General features: G+C 36.8%; 1 protein-coding gene and 2 long non-coding RNA genes across 5 annotated transcripts in view; 1 reads left to right on the top strand and 2 right to left on the bottom strand.

The window, feature by feature from the left end:
- LOC127875434 (uncharacterized) overlaps positions 1-18,308 on the top strand; it is a 666,243-nt gene that overhangs the window by 111,669 nt on the left and 536,266 nt on the right. The window lies entirely within an intron of this gene.
- On the bottom strand, positions 163-5,284 carry LOC127875673 (uncharacterized). Its single transcript, XR_008047478.1, has 3 exons — positions 4,881-5,284; positions 4,286-4,401; positions 163-199 (listed from the first exon to the last, which is right to left on the bottom strand). It is a non-coding gene; the product is annotated as an uncharacterized LOC127875673 (long non-coding RNA).
- On the bottom strand, positions 7,433-11,250 carry LOC127875641 (uncharacterized). Of its 3 annotated transcripts, none has more exons than XR_008047475.1 (4): positions 10,988-11,250; positions 9,177-9,674; positions 8,307-8,509; positions 7,433-7,774 (listed from the first exon to the last, which is right to left on the bottom strand). It is a non-coding gene; the product is annotated as an uncharacterized LOC127875641 (long non-coding RNA). The 3 variants fall into 3 exon arrangements; XR_008047476.1 differs by having other exon boundaries at positions 7,716-7,774; positions 8,338-8,509; XR_008047474.1 differs by lacking the exon at positions 7,433-7,774 and having other exon boundaries at positions 8,212-8,509.

The following is an 18,308-nucleotide window of genomic DNA, read 5'->3' on the forward strand; positions in this document are numbered from 1 at the left end:
CATGCACCCACACATCTCTGAATTAGTGGGCAATACCAAAATAAACACATGACTTGAAAACTCACCCCTAGATTGCTCTGCATTATGTTCATAGACTGATGGTTCAGAGGCCAGATCTCGAGAAGATGACTACTGTCGGTTCATGTACTGTGAATGCAATGCATCCAGAACAAAATCAACGCTTTGTTATCCGGTTTTCCTGGAAATAAAGTCAATCATGGCCAAATGAAACAAGAGCACTGCATAGCGGGTGCCAACTCTTGGCTGCGAAAGCTTGACAACAAGAGATGTGTTTGTCAGAAACATGAAAACACAATGCCCCTACTGTGCCACTTGAAATAAAATTTCAATTTATCATTTGGCAGGTATAGACATCATCTCCCTTTAAAGCTTTATTACTTCCCTCCCTTGGATTTGTCCAATCCAACGGGGGGGGGGGGGGGTCTGTAGACAGTTAAAAAGACCAAGCCAGAACATCACTGACAACCAAGGCCTGTGGTTAAAAGAGATCATAGCTAGATTTTTTTTCTTTTTCATAAAATTTATTAATCACGTACCTTGGGGTTGTGTAAACGCCCACAATTATTCCAGTCTTTTCACGTCTGCACGTACGTATGAAAATGAATAAATAGATCTAGAGAAATAGTAATGATTTTTAAAAAAGACACAGTCACCAACCTAAATGTTGCGGATCTTAATTAGCTCTTGCTGATGCCCTATGTTAGTGTCCTTTTCTAACTGATAAAGATGGATCTTTATTTGCAGATAACGATGGATCAATATAAAATAAATGGGTTTAAAGAATTTGCAATATATTTTAATAGATAGAATTACAATGGAAATAGTACAGTTCATGGAATAACTTACAATAAATACAAAATCTGTGAATAAATCCCTTTAAAATCATACACTTTCTTACTTCCATGACCATCCAAGCCCATAGACCATACAAATAACCCCCAGGTCAGTACAGGGGCAATGTGCGGGCCATCCTCAACATGGCAAGAAGAGGCAGAGTGAAATAAAACGAACACTTAATCAAAGCAAAGTATATGTATCAATATGCTTACATATATTTGATAAACAAGGGCTGTTGTAAAAACATGCATGCCCCATATGGGCTGTCAGTTGTAGTGGCAGCCATTGTGTGAATACTTTTTTTTGTCACTGTGACCTTGACCTTTGACCTAATGTAAGTTATCATCCGGAAACCATTGTACTATTTTGAGTCACTGTGACCTTGACCTTGATTAAAAAATTATTATTTTTTTTTGGGGGGGGGGGGATGGGGGAGGGGGGGGTGGGTAGGGGGGGAAGAGGGGGGTATAGTGGGGTGTGGTAATGTATAAGATGTTTAAAAATAAAATAAAATGGGGGGGTGGGGGTAGAGTAGGGGGGGGGGGAGTGAGAGGCGGGTATAATGTGGGGTGTGTGGAAATTTATAGATGTTTTAAAAAAATGGGGGGTGGGAGGGGTGGGGGGGGGGGTGGGAGGGGGTGGGGGTGGGGTAATAATGTGGGGTGGGGTAATGTTAAGATGTTAAAAAAAATGGGGGGGGGTGGGGGGGTTAGGGGGGTATAATGTGGGGTGTGGTAATTAATAAGATGGGAGATGTGGGGCGGGGGTGGGGGGGGTGGGGTTAGGGAGTTGGGGGTGAGGAGGGGGTAATAATGTGGGGTTGGTAATTTATTAGATGTTTAAAAAAAAAATTGGGGGGGGGTGGGTGGGGGGTAGGGGTGGGGGTGTGGGGGTGAGAGGGGGGTATAGGGGGTGGGTTGTGGTAATTTATTAGATGTTTAAAAAAAATAAATTGGGGGGTGGGGGGAGGGGGGTGGGGGGGGGGGGAAGTAGGGGGGCATGGTGGGGGGAGTGGGGGGGGGGGTAGGGGGGTGGGGGTGGGGGAGGGGTAGGGGGTGGGGGGTGAGAGTTGGAGTGGGGTGTGGAAGGGTTTAATGTGGGGTGTGGTAATTTATTACATCATGTTAAAAAAAAATGGGGGGGGGGGTGATATCCTCTATCATTAAACATGAAATATAACTTATTGCATTTGTTTCCCCTGTATATAAGAAAGATATAATAGTGTATTACCTACCCTGTCCTGCTTATATTTATATTATCAACAAAATTAAACATAAACACTAGAGCTGCAACGATTCGATCCGATTCATTGAAAATCGATTTGAAATGCTTCGATTCGATTACGATACCAAACCTACCAAATTCGATTCGATCTCTTAACATATATACATATATATGCATAGATACGTAAAGCACGCTGTATTCTGACTATTGATACGGGAAGGTGGAGGTTTTTCTTTACCTGTAATTACGACGCGCGCGATTGGTTGCTTAATACTTTAGTCATCCAATCAATAAGCGCGTTACGCTCTACTTCGGAAAAAGCGTCAAAATGGCTGACAAGTTGTTGCCGACAAATTGAAATTATCAGATGCGCTAAGAAGCAAAAACTAAAAGTGTTGCAGTATTTTGGGTTTCGGGATGGTAGCCCTACCGATAAAGCAAAGTGCAAACTGTGCTTCATGGATGTGGCGTACGCTAAGTCCGGCTCAACCATACTCTAATGCAATATGTCAAACGCAAACATAACGTTGATTTAGCAAAAACTAAGAGGTGGCACAAGTGCAACTACTGAAGTCGCGAGCCAGAAAAGTAGTTCTATTTCTGTTGGAATTTTAGTTTATTAGAGAATGTGATTTGTCCTACAGGTAAACAGGTGATGCTGTCATGGCACAATGGAAGACATGCTTATAGCGGTTTTGGGTAAAAGTAATAGTGATAGTACAACCATTCATATGATCCAGATACGTTCTTATCATTATATCCCGCCAGAGGCGGGGGGATATTGTTTCGGCGTTGTCCGTCGTCGTCGGCTGTCCGTCCGTCCGTCACTTTGTGTCCGGAGCCATATCTTGGAAGTTCTTGGTGGATTTCATTTAAACGTATGGTATGATATATATGCATAAGAGGATGATGCACACCAAATGGCATTGTACACCATCTGTTTAAAACAGACTTATGGCTTTGTATCTTGAAAAAATGCTTTTTAGTGTCCGGAGCCATATCTTGGAAGTTTTGGGCGGATTTCATTGAAACTTGGTATGAGTATATATATGCATAAGAGGATGATGCACGCCAAATGGCATTGTACACCATCTGTTAAAAACAGACTTATGGCCTTTGTATATTGAAAAAATGCTTTTACTATAGGCGTTTTTGTGTCCGGAGCCATATCTTGGAAGCGCTTTGGCGGATTTCTTTAAAACTTGGTATGAATATATTCCGGCGCCAGAGGCGGAGGGATATTGTTATGGCGTTGTTCGTCCGTCCGGCTGTCCGTCCGGCACTTTTTGTGCTTAAGAACCTTCCTTTGTCTTAGTTTTGTGTTATTGTCCTCCGTCCGTCCATCTATCATTATGTTCATCCGTCCAATTTGCACCCATCCTCAAACATAGCATATGTTGCTGGGGGATACCTTGGGCCTTTCAGGCCCCTCTTGTTTATTTATTTTTATATTATTGTGTAATCAACACAATCTTCTAGTGAGAAGTTTTTATATTAAAATTCCTAATTGCTATTTTTTTTTATGTGTTTTATTGAAATCACATTTGAAACAGAAATGTTAATTTTGAGGCATAAGAGTGAATATATGATAAAACTAGGTTTGAAGATGAATCAAATCGAAATAATCGGTATCGGAGTGTCTGAAATCGAAATCGAATCGAATTGAGCTGTTGGTGAATCGTTGCAGCTCTAATTAACACAATATTTAATATACAAAACATACAAAAAATCTCATATTCTGATAATATTTTTACTGATCCACTGTATTTTACTCAAAGGATGATGTTTCATTGGACCGATAATTATAGATTTAGGATTACAGACCAGTTGGCTTCAGTAATATTGTTCAGAGTTTGCCCTGTTGGCCGTGTATGCATTCTTGCGTTATCATTCAAAAACCATTTTACTATTTCGAGTCACCGTGAGCTTGACCTTTGACCTAGTGACCTCAAAATCAATAGGGGTCATCTGCGAGTCATGATCAATGTACCTATGAAGTTTCATGATCCTAGGCCCAAGCGTTCTTGAGTTATCATCTGACAACCACCTGGTGGACGGACCGACAGACCGACAGACAGACTGACAGACCAACGTGAGCAAAGCAATATACCCCCTCTTCTTCGAAGGGGGGCATAAATATAACAAGTTAATATTAAATGGTTGAGAATAAACTAAATTTATACAGACATGTTTGCCTTCATACTTCTTTATAGTTTAATGCATATGCACCAGTGTTGTTGATGTATTGCGTACGACTGCTGCTGCATCTGTTGTTGCTGCTGCGCTGACTTGACTTGATTGCTAGGATACTGCTTGACACTGAACACAACCACTGGAAAACAATTATATATATATATATATATATTGGAACATTTGGTATAATGTAAGATTATTAATATTACAATAGTACATTGATTTAAAATCTTATATCACAATTGATGCAAGGGATATAATGCTTTCGTTGTTTTTTAAACAAAAATACTCACACGGCTCTGTGCAACTGTGGGCACACGTTTAGTTAACCCCCCCTTCCCCTGAATCAAATATAAGTATAACAACCTCTGAATTCCCATGTATGGTGAGATACAGAAACAGTAAAATATTTTTATGCAAGACAGTGACTTGACCAATACTTAGTTAGAGCTTTGTCACAAAATCACCACTAACTCTCAATCAGACTTCATGGTTTTCACATGATTGAAGTTTTAACTTAATCCCTTTAGAAATGTAGATTTGGTGAGGTAAAAATATATTGACATAAAATTCAGACGAAACGCCCCTCTAACTGACCAACTTACATAAAATTGACTCCAATATAACCTCTCCTTGGTTTGTGGGATTTAATGATCATTTATATACATCCCCGCCCTACAGGTCATGTGAGGTTGGGATGTTCAGAGATAATTAAGGCCATAGGTGCATCATGAATCGGCCTCCCACGGCTGGGGCTGCTACTGGAGATCAGAGTGGTACAGATTTTACATTCCGCCTGGAATCTCATGTATATTAAGGTTCCCGTTTAGCGCAGTCGGCGAGGGTTTAGGAAGGGTGCCTTGTTCACTGGCATGTTGTCATATGAAATCAAATATCAACAAAGTGAATATCTAGTTGCATCAACAGAAAGTCATGCTTCTATTCACTGCAATGTCCTACCTTGAAGGCAAGTCAATATTTGACATTTAAATAGACACGTGCGATACACTATTCAAGGCATTACACAGTTTTGCAATGTATGAGCTGTAAAAAAATAGGAAAATTAAATAAATTCTAATCGCATTTATGCTAAGACAAGTCGCAATTTTACAGACAGTTCGTATACCTAAAAATGAAGAAAAAACTACACTACTCCAGAAGACTGGTTTTTATTAATCATTGCAGAACGGTCAATGTGTCTTCATTAGACGAGAACATTTTTATTAAGCCCACAAACATGATGGATAACTTTCATGAAGATCCAATTTAAATGTCTTAAAACAGAGAGCAGAGGTTATAGGTGAGGCCACTGCCCAACAGCCCACATGCAGCTGCCACAATAATTCTATAATACATGAGCCTTGCTGGGAAAACCAAGCTTTTATTGCATTTTTCGTTTTAAAGATAAATCTTCTTAGCAAAATCAAGTTAAGGGGGAATTTAGCGGTGTTTAATTCAAATGCCAAGAAAGCATTTCTGACCATATTTCAGCATTATTGAGCCTTTACACCAAGTTTATTTTTACACAAGTGGCCCTGATTCAAACGCTGGCTAAGTTTCATCAAGATTGAATTTTAATCGTGACGTCTAGACTCTAGAGTGTCAACCATGATTTTCTGTTATTTGAATAGATGACCTAGTTTTAGGATGCATGTTAACACGATGCAAATTGGCTTAGATAATGTCCAGATTTCAGATCAAGTTTCATCAAGATTCAATAACAACTCATGCTTCTAGATTGGTAACAAGCTATAAGTTGAAGCAGCACACAGCATGATCCCTAACATAAGGTGATCACAATTTCTCACTTTGAGAACTTCGTGCTCAAATCAACTAAAATGATCATTAAATGTGTTGATTTGCAACATGTAACATTTAGGATTGTTCTGGGTGTAATAGTCATATGGGCGATTCCTGATGCAATCAATGAAAAGCTACTTACACTATTACTGGCATGTGCTTTGTTTACCATTAAAACTATAATCACATAGTGGATAGGTCACAATTGGTCATTAAAGTTGATATACAGATATCGACAACAGAAAAATTCATCTTATTCAAAGCTATAGACATCACTGAACTCTCTTATGCATCAATGGTAAACAGAAATATCTTTTAAAATGATATACGGCGTTGATTGTGGTTGGAGTTTATGAAAGGTAAAGAGTTCAATGAATGAGATCAAGGATAGCGAATGTCTTTTTCGGTGCAGTTCTTAGCTGCATCACACGCAGAACGGGATGGTACGTGGAGTTTTTGCGGCTTATTTTACATTATTACATCTTGCTGGTCATAAACCTATAGATACAAAACAGAAAACCAAAAGAATAATGGAAGTGAAATTAAAACATTTGAGTCAACCGGCCACATGCGAAGTATCCGTACATATTTTAAAAATATTTATACGCGCGTTCTTTAAACAAACCTGTTTTAGTGGTTTGTCGGGCATTGCTATTTGATTCGAGTATAAACAGTATCGAGAATCATCGCGCTCATTCTTAATACATTAGTCAATATGGTGGAATAATTCTTGTTAAATTAATTAAAAATAATATTTATTATGGTATTGTTAAAAACACATAAAGAATCTATTATTGACATACCATAATTATATCGCTGGATATCTTCATTTAACATCTTTCTGGTCTTAAGAAAATTCCAGTTCAGCTAGTTCACGCTATAGCGTCTTTATTATATATAACGCAGCAATGACCTGTATATAAACTCTGACATTCACACGCACTAACCGCGAACTGACGATGGTGTAGAATCTACGCACAAATTGTATTGATGTGAAGAGTTGAGTGTAAAACTGTTCTATCTATCATGCCTTTTCATAAGAGATAAAATTGTTTCATGCTGAACACGCAGTAAAACTGTGTTAGAAAGACACGGCCGTGTTTCCAATGTTCTGGTGGTATTCTCAAATCAGCCAATGGACTAAATTAAGTGTATTCATTCATGGGTAGCCGCGGGCATTTTTATTAATGTATTACCTAAAGGACACCTAAGTTCAAAAGTGACATTAAACAGCTACGCAGAAAAAAGAATCATAATTACAATTAGTATGGGACCTGATTTTGTAAAGAGTTAAAGAGTCAAATATGTTGGTACCTGCTGATAAATTGTTTGTTGGTGTTGTTGTTTTTTGTGTTAATATAGCTCTGTATGATCAATTTAAAATGCAATATTGAGGGTTAAAATTGAAACTTCTTCTTTCTATATTCGATACAAGAGTTTATCGCTGAACTCCTAAATTGAAATAAGATAAACTGGTCAATTAAATGATGAGCAGAAACCAAAGTTTGAATTAGGTTTAACCTGCTTATTAAAGCTTTATTGCATCTAACGTCTTAGGCTATTGAGACTGGGTCTCCTGAATGCTTTGCCATAGTGGCCCCTTTTGCAATGGCACAAGAACTTACCTATTGAGATGAAGTGGCTGAGTTGCAGCTGGTCACCATCTTTCTTTGGACCTGAACTTTTGAGGATAAGGCTTCTGCGAACAGATTAAAAAATCTTAGCGCATCCCATAAATGTGTCCCATGTAAACCAAATTATTCAAAACATTCTGATATTGTATCAGTTATATTGGAAGTCAATCAATGTTGTTTAAGTAAAACATTTATAAGAAATACATCATGTTTGTAGGCTTTTGATACAAATGGGATATACACCAAAGACTTGATACAAACATAGCCATCTATATACTATACACTTGATTCTGACATGTTTCATCCCTCTGAAACCAATATTTATTAAGTGCAGTTCAACAACAAAAAGGTGGGTTGGACATAGGGAATGATGGAAGCAAGGACAGATAGAATTACTGACAAGGATAAATTTTAAAGCCCCCCCCTCCCTTACACACTTTCAAGGCAATACAAAACAATACAAATATTTACGATTACCTGATGATTTTTTAAGTTAGCACCCATGAGAGATTATTATCAATATATAACACACACAAACTATTTGAATTGAAATTTGGAGTAAAACAACTGCACATAATACAAAGTAAATTACACTACCAATCTACTATTTGGATAAGGTAATCTTGACCAGGAAAATGTGGAGCCCCATGTTTAGATTGGCTGCACTCTGCGAGTAGGACACGTTGAACTGCCCAAAAGTCCTTCGCCGAGAGCCACCCACCACCACCCATGCGAAGGAAGTGTCCCTGGGTGTCTGGGCCCAGCTGGCAAGAGAGCCTGTTGTACAGCTGGTTACCAATCTATGATTGAATAGAGTTCTGTAAGAACTGGCTCTTAAAACAAAATGCAGGCACTTAAATAAATATTAAAAATAAATAAAGAAAATTATTGTTTAATGTACTAAAGGCATTAAATAATTGTTTTACTCAAATTAAAACGAATGAAACAATTACATTAATTATATTAATTTTTGTTATACAATGATAAACTTTGGGTTCAGGGGCTGACCTTTGGCTGAAAAATAGACAACACTGTGCGCTGACCTTCTGTGATTTAAACTGATATGATATCAACCGTTATTTGCTTTTTATTTACCAAGTTTGATAAATTGAAAAACACCAAAATTCCCATTTGATGCTAGGAACTTTTCCTTAATCGGGCAGAAAGAAGACTGATACACTTATATGAGCCTCATTCTGGTAAAATGGGACTCAATGTATGCGCAGTCTGCACAGGCTAATCTGGGATGACACTTTAATAGGACTCAATGTATGTGCAGTCTGCACAGGCTAATCAGGGATGACACTTTAATGGGACTCAATGTATGTGCAGTCTGCACAGGCTAATCAGGGATGACACTTTAAGCAATATGACTCAATGTATGTGCAGTCTGCACAGGCTAATCAGGGATGACACTTTAAGCACATACATTGAAACCCATATCCCAGAGCACCGCTCAAATACTACCTGTTTTTTTGTTGTTTCTGCTGCTGCTGCCGTAGACAGAGATAGAGCAAGTCCTGACGCCAAATTCGTCAACCCAAAGCCGTGAATTCCAGACAACAACGGTTGTTAAATGGCCTTAATTGCTCGCAGACTGTTCTTCTGGTGTAAGGTTCGCATTATTTAAAAGCAACATATCGAGGTCAGTCACATTAATGGACACATCACTATAAGCTATCTGTTGGGTCAGATCGTTTCCGTTTGAGCGACTCGTCCCGAACAATTTGCCGTTGCCCAGCATCAATTATTGCTAAGCCCCATCCACGCTGGAACGGAAGTCTAAATTACCAAGGATCCGCTGTTGGAAGTGTTGATGAAGCAAACATGGGAAAATATCTTGATAGGAAGCATGTAAGGCTGACACAAGAGGATTTCGTGCTGAATTTCTTGAGAGAGTTGTAATATTTTTGCAAAAGGGGGTCGGGATTGTACAATAATGTTTGTCTTGTTGGCTCATGTTTGCTGAAAAGGCAATGGAAAGCAAACTAAACCCAGATTGTATTTAGTGACGAATGAATATTAAAACAAACTTACTTTACACACCTTTTTTAATGACAAACATTGCGTCTATAATTGATATTCAGGATATCGCAATTAATTTTTCACCAATTTGAACTCAGAATAGCGTTGAATCAATGAGTTACTTTCACCAACTTTACATTAAAATTTTGTTGTTTAAAACCGCGAAGAATACACGGTAAAGTACAGTTTGTAGCAAGGTAAAATACTTATCTAAACAAAAAACAAAAACAGGCATAACTTTAGCAAATTAAAGTGTGAGACTGTACTCCTTAAAAAGTGCAACTATACAACAAAATGTGAGAATCAACAACTTTAAAATTCATGTAATACTATATAATTTTTAATGTGATACTCTTTAAATATGTCATTATAAAACTTAAAACATGATACTGTACACCTTTATATGTATAAAACTAAGAATGTGAGACTGAACAACATCAAAAGTAAAACAATACAACTGTATGACATATCATCAGAAACAATAGATGTGAGTTAAATACTGTAAGTGTATGTGTACTTGATCAAACACGTTTTGTATATGAGTTAGACAGAAATACAAAAAACGATGGACATCTATGGTGAGAGAAACCTACGCCACTCTATCTGGCTACCAGGGCCATTATACTAGTAATTATAGCATTTTCTGATTAAATAAATTCGCTGTATTGATATTTGTTGATTTCTCGAATATATAGCCAAGTTTTTGTAGGACATACTTAAGACTTAAAGTTTCACTTCTGAAAGCAATAAAGTGCAATTGTTTTGCAAACATCCCGGCCATATTTTAAATAATAATCATGTCCAATTTTTATGTGAAATATGTTTAGAACACCAACAACTTCAAAATATTAATAACACTTAGTGAAATTTGCAAATCAAGCCAATTATTCTCATAAAAGACTATTAAATGTGCTAGAACAGGGGCTAGCTCTGTGCAGAGTTTATTGTACATGAAACAATATTTGAAATTAGGAAAATTTAGGAAAAATCCTGCTGTTTTGATTTAAATTGGGATTGTTTTATCGTTAACAAATATTTAAACATTGAGAACAAGAGCTATCAACATTAATTGCATTAAGGTTCAACTTATAGAGCCGAATAAGGAAATGAACTCAATGTTTCAACCTATTTAAACAAATATTGAATTGAGAATTTTAGCCAGTAATTATGGGAAATATAGACGTTTTGAGATTACGAATGGGACTGAAATATCAGCCCCAATTTTCAAAATACATAAAACAGTAAGGTCTCACCTGAAGCTCAACAAGCTGAGATGACACGCTGGCCTCACTGATATTGTTAAGGATTGAGTTTGAGTTCTGATTAACTTCGGTTGAGCGTCGAATGGCGCACTGGATCATACAACAAAAATGCTGTCATATTTCAAGGCCTTCTTTAGCCTCGAATCAATACGATGCCCTTTGGGCTCGGAGTTTCAAGTTCTTGTAACAAAACGCACGTGTTCGCTTTTAGCAGAGTGTTTCCAATATTTCGCGGATTTCGCGCCAGAAGAACACACCCCAGTGATGTATCGTGTTCTGTATGTTCACAACCTAGTCATTACTGCCTTTTGTCAGCATTAGCGTCAAAAGCGCATTCTCTTAGGACACTTTTTCCCCTGAAAGGACAAACCATGAAAGTCCGCACAGCTACTGTTGCCCGCACTATCAACATCAAAAGTATTCCCCTTGGCAAGGTAACACTGTTGAATTTATGGCTTGAATTGTTTCTTGATTTTCTCAAATTCTTTGCTGAATTTCTGTTCGTCCCATAAAAAAATGGTACACGTTATTTAACTGGTCATTCTTCGTGATGTCCAACATCGAGAACTGACTGTTAGCGTTACCAAAACTACTGCTATAACTCCTGGTGTCTTTAGCACTCGTCCCACTCAGGCACTCCAGCTAAACAAAACTACTCAGATGCAAGTGTGGGAAACTCGACACGGACATAGCGGTAGTTGAGAACAGCACATGAAATCTCAATGTGCTCAGAATTTCCTGCAGAACGGAATTGTTAAACACTGCTGACCCTTTGAGGCCGGAGGTCTAGGGGAGTAGCTTGGGGTCAGGAGAGAAGAAGGGTCGCCCTGGACTGGAGCTCCTGCAGGCCGGACTGGAGCTGTTGCTGGGCTAACTACATATCAATGCTGGTGCTCTCCTAAAAACAACAATAGCACAGTGGGTGATATGAACTTGTTACAAATGTTTATATTACATTCTTTAAAAAATTCTGCTTCTTGGTTGGATGTTAAGGCACAGTGGGTGATATGAATTTATAACAGATGTTTATATTACATTATTTAAAAACTCTGCTTCTTGGATGTAAAGGTTTTCAAGAGCAAAACGTCTATCTCATGAATGTCTAATCTGGCATTTTATTGGTTCATTGACGTTAATAGCATGAACGTTGATACAATTAAACTATTGTGTATTAAGACATAACACGTGTTGGCTAAAGCTTTACTAACCTGTAAATTCATAATTATTATCCTTACTTAACTTTTAGAGATGTAATTTCATAAGCCAATATGCAGCTAATCAATATTAGGATGTGTAGCATGTAAAATACACATAAGCAAATCAGGGAGGACACTTTGGATTATTATAATAAAGAAGATACTTCTTTCCAGCAAAACCACATTAAAGAGCAAATTGATGTCCCTCATTAGCCTGTACTGACTGCACAGGCTAATATGTGACAACAATTTAAGCACATGCATTAAGCCCCATTTCCCCACAGCATAGTTTATTTATCTTTATAGCATGATTTTTTTTCTAATTGTACTCATTATAATATTAATCTCTTTACTTTTATAATGCCTTTACAGATGTTTTACTGTTAATATATTTTTCAATAAATGGGAGGAAACAATTAAATATTAATGTCTTTGCAAAGTTGCAAAAAACACACACCTAATATTTTACCATGCCTTTACAGATATTTGATTGTTAAAATCTGTTAAAATTCACACTAGAAAACAGTTCCAAAGTAAATCAACATGTAATAAAGTTGTTAGACATATTTAAACAAACAACTTAAAGGCTACAACTCACTGCTGATACAAATCTTCAATTCTCTCCCTCTTAGTGTCATTGATTAAACAGCAACTTAAAGGCAAAATCTCACTACTGGTGCAGATTTTTTATTATCTTCCTTGTTAGTGTCAGCTAAAATAATTAAAAAGCAACTTAAGAGGAAGAACTCACTGCTGGTGCAGATCTACAGTTATCTCCCGTGTTAGTGACAGCTAAAATGATGTAATATATGGATATGGATAGGCCGCGTCCCCGCACATTGCTGGACTTTGATACGGCTGAGCCTTTCATTAAACAGTCTTTCGCTGTGCTCAGCAATTGCTGTAACATTAAGGGGACCAATATGATATATTTTGGCTATGTCAGTATTTTGAACTTGTACATGTAAGTTAGTAATACACCAGCATTTTTTGCAAATTCCTAGCATAAAATCTTCAAATTGAGAATGATGGGTCTTTTTAATTGCACGGAACTTAATTGTAAAAACCCATCAAAATATTATTTTACATGCGTTTTTGTGGCAATGTTAAGTGTCAGTGCTCATTTTATTATTTCACTTGCAAATACAGAAGTGTCTATTATGAGTGCTTTAAACAAGATGTGTTTGTGAAACACAATGTCCCCCTATATGACGTTTGAACTTGAAGGATGACCTTGACCGTTCACCACTCAAAATGTGCAGCTCCATGAGATGCACATGCATTTCAAATATAAAATTGCTAGCTTCAATAGTGCAGAAGTGACACTACATGAGCGATTTTGACCCATATATTTGACCTTGAAGGATGACCTTGACCTTTCACCATTCAAAATGTGCAGCTCCATGAGATACACATGCATGCCAAATATCAAATTGCTATCTTCAATATTGCATAAGTATTCATAAAATCAGTGATTTGGGCCACATATATTTGACCTCTGACCTTAAAGGATAACCTTGACCTTTCACCACTCAAAATGTGCAGCTCCATGAGATACACATGCATGCCAAATATCAAGTTGCTATCTTCAATATTGCAAAAGTAATCATAAAATGAGCGATTTTGGTCCCATATATTTGACATCTGACCTTGAAGAATGACCTTGACCTTTCACCACTCAAAATGTGCAGCTCCATGAGATACACATGCATGCCAAATATCAAGTTGCTATCTTCAATATTGAAATACTGCAAAAGTGTACATTAAATGAGCGATTTTGACCCATATTTTGGACCTTTGACCTTAAAGGATGACTTTTCACAACTCAAAATTTGCAGCTCCATGAGATACATATGCATGCCAAATATCAAGTTGCTATCTTCAATATTCTAAAAGTTATTGCAAATGTTAAAGTTGGCGCAAACCAACAGACCAACCAACAGACAGGGCAAAAACAATATGTCCCCCACTACTATAGTGGGGGACATAAAAAAGGGAAATAAATGGCTGTTCATATACACCTGGGAGTAAAATTATGTTACAGACTACTTGCCCTTAATGACTACCTCCTGACAAAACTAGTTCGTTCGTACTTTGATGACGCCCAAACATAGAAAATTTCACATTTACCAATACCAAGACACGATCTTTTTTTGAAAGTAAATTGCAACATTAACTTTGTTTGATATGTTTAGGGGAAATTAAAGTTTCAGAAAAAATATACCCAAAACATCCACAAACACAAATCAAATCACAGGGCTTGTTTTGAGTCATTTTTGTGTCATCCTTCGGTCTTGAATTTTTTTTAAATTGCGAAAAAGAGTACATTGTAAAAATTTCAATTGCAAACTTCTTTAAATTGTGAAAATTTGAGTCACGAAATTCAGAAATTCATGAAAAATGCCATTCCCTAAGAAGGAAAAATAGCCCTGAGTCATGGCTCCTTTCTGACAGACTATTATTTCAAAAAAGGCCCTGACAGATAAAACAAAGCAAAATATTAGTCACCAATTCAAGATGGAGACTGGAATGTTTACCCCCTGATACTTGATAATGATTTATATTTTGTGGCACCTCCAGGTTATAAAAAAATACTTGTTCATGGACACGTAAATTTGTGGATTCCTGATTTTGTAATAACACGAATTAGCCCCGGGTCATTTTGTTATGTGTTTGAGTTTATTTAGTGGATTAGTAAACCCACCAAATGAACATTAATTAAATTCCAACAAATAATAATGAATTTAGAGTTTTTTTTCAACATTTTTTTAGTAAAGTGTTTGAAAAGCTTTATTGTATTTATTTTTTAATTTTGATACACAATTGTTCATTTAGAACAATAATTTTAAATCTTTTTTAGAGAGGTGTATTCCTTGCTCAATACAGGCGAAAACCAATAACTAAACCTCGCTGGGACAGACGACAAAAGTTAGACCCATCTGGAATTTGATCGAACTGATTTCAAATAGATGTATGTTTACTAACATAACTTTGCAATAATTTGTTGAATTAGTAAGAACAGAAAATATATACGTCATATTTTTAAGTCATCAATATTTTAAAATAGTTAAATATACAATCAAAAAATTATCATATGTAAGGAATAACGCTAAGAATCAAAGCAATTATAAGCATTTTATACACATCACCGAAAAATAAAACAGCACGATATGTATGAATTCATTTTTTTTTTTTAAGAATGACATGATGTAAAGATACAAAATTAGAAAGTATCCTCTATGATTAGTCTGTGTGTGCAATACACAGACTAATGTGTGGATGACACTTTGAATGCGTTAAGAACCCGTTTCCCAGAATGAGGCTCATCTTGTTAAACTCTGTGACAGACTGTAGGTGGAATTGCTTTGAGCCTCCTTTTGAGAAAACAGTAATTTATTATTAATATTGTGTAAAGTGTCTTCCCAGATGAGCCCATACAGCCACACAGGCTACTCCGATAGACGGAATTTCGTTTAGAAGAGACTTCCTATATTAAAAAAATTCCCTAAATGCATGGATGACATTAATGAAACTACATACTGTTCTTTTCCACCTCATCTTTTTTTTGCATTCTAAATAAAAAGGAAATACACATGCATACATTTTCCTTGCCAAGTTATGGGTCTGTTCAACGGACCCACACCCAAAGCGTTTATTTAAAAAAAATAATATCCTCAGGATAATTATATCTCAATCATATTTCGATAAGATCTAAACAAGAGATGTGTTTGTCAGAAACAGAATGCCCCCTATTGCGCCGCTTTAAAATTAAAATGCTAAAATGCAATCCCCAGCCATGGAATGCCGTGTCCCCCGACATCACTGGACTGTAATATGGCCAGCCTTTCACCAGACAGTTGTCTTCTTTGCTGTGCAGTAGCTGTAACGTTGAGCGAACCAATATGGAATATGCAAACTGCACAGGCTAATCTGGGACAACACTTTACACACATGCATTAAGTCTTGTTTTCCCATGCAACCTTACATTGTTGCAATTGCATGCATGAAAACTAACTCTAAAGCCTTATTACACTGTTCTGGGAATAAGGCCAGGGTCCTTCTTATTGAGAACAAATACATTCCATGGAATCATATTTATAAGCTTTATTAAATATCTCACAACTTTATAAAACCTCAAGGCCTTATGAGGATGACAGAAATTCTCCGGGTGTTGTGTAACTGAGGTTCCTGTTTGATAAGTTGGAAAGCATCGAGCTGAAGAAGGGTTTGAGTTATTGATCCTCAAGTAAAACAAGTCCTGCTGTAAACATGATATACACAATAAAAGATGCCATTTTATGTTTTGTTAAATCATATCATTCTTGTCAATTTCATCTTTAACATTCTTAATACACAGGTTACACTGTAAACCATTATTATTTGAGGGACATTATTTTGGTTGATTTTAAGGGTTCACTGATCCACAAGTTTATCACACACAGAAAAGTAACTGACACAAATTCATCATTTATTTTTCTGAACTGAGAAATCCACAAAATAAACTAATGTGTCCGTAAAAGTCTTTTTTGACCACGAAATTTCGGATGAATATATATATGATTTTACACTTTACAAACAAGTAAAGAGGATATTTTATCTTAAGTAAATTCATACTTTTCTTTTCCACCTCATCTTTTTTGCATTCTTAATACATAGGGAATACATAAGCAGGTCTTTTCCTGGCGTATTAATGGGTATGTGAAACGAACCCATACGCAAAGCGTTTTTCTTTCCTTAACAAGGGCTGTTTGTAAAACATGCATGCCCCAAATATGGGCTGTCAGTTGTAGTGGCAGCCATGGTGTTAATACGTTTTTTGTCACTGTGACCTTGACCTTTGACCTAGTGACCTGAAAATCAATAGGGATCATTTGCCAGTCATGATCAATGTACCTATGAAGTTTCATGATCCTAGGAGTAAGCAGTCTTGAGTTATCATCCGGAAACCATTTTACTGTGTCCAAGTCACCATGACCTTGACCTTTAACCTAGTGAGCTGAAAGTCAATGTACCTATGAAGTTTCATGATCCTAGGCATAAGTGTTCTTGAGTTATCATCCAAAAACCATTTTACTATTTCGAGTCACTTTGACCTTGACCTTTGACCTAGTGACCTGAAAATCATTAGGGGTCATCTGCCAGTCATGATCAATATACCTATGAAGTTTCAAGATCCTAGGCCAAATTATTCTTGAGTTAACATCAGGAAACCATTTTACTGTTTCAAGTCACTGAGACCTTGACCTTTCACCTAGTGACCTGAAAATTTAAAGGAGTCATCTGCCAGTCATAATCAATGTACCTATGAAGTTTCATAATCTTAGGTGTAAGCATGCTTGAGTGAACATCCGGAAACCATTTTACTATTTCGAGTCACTGTGACCTTGACCTTTGACCTAGTGACCTGAAAATCAATAGGGGTCATCTGCCAGTCATGATCAATATACCTATCAAGTTTCATGATCCTACTAGGCTTAAGCATTCTGTAGTTATCATCCGGAAACCATTTTACTATTTCGAGTCACAGTGACCTTGACCTTTGACCTAGTGACCTGAAAATCAATAGGGGTCATTTGCCAGTCGTGATCAATGTACCTATGAAGTTTCATGATCCTAGGCCTTAGCGTTCTTTAGTTATCATCAGGACACTATCTGGTTGACGGACAGAAGGACCGACAGACTGACAGGCCGACATGTGCAAAACAATATACCCCCTCTTCTTCAAAAGGGGGGCATAATAAGTGCCTTATGATTAATATGTCTCAATTATATTTCAATAAGATCTAAAAAAAAAGTATATTACTAGCATAATATGATTTTATTCTTTTAATTTTAAGTATTAGAAATAGTTATATTAAATTTGTTTTTCTGAAATCAATGGACTTTTTGCACGAAAAAATAAAAATCCCAAAATTGCATTTTTTCCCAAATTGGCCATGAAAAGGCCTGATAATTAAAACGTCTTTGTTACCTTCTGTGTATTCAGGTCATCCTTGTCCACCACATCCTCAGCATCCTTGTCCTGACTCAGCAGCGACTGTAGCAGCAAAATAGCTTGATGTTTTTCTTGTATGTATATTTAGGACTCACACAAATTTATATAAATGTAATGAAAA

Source organism: Dreissena polymorpha, chromosome 1 (genome assembly GCF_020536995.1).
Source record: "Dreissena polymorpha isolate Duluth1 chromosome 1, UMN_Dpol_1.0, whole genome shotgun sequence".
Lineage (NCBI taxonomy): Eukaryota > Metazoa > Mollusca > Bivalvia > Myida > Dreissenidae > Dreissena > Dreissena polymorpha.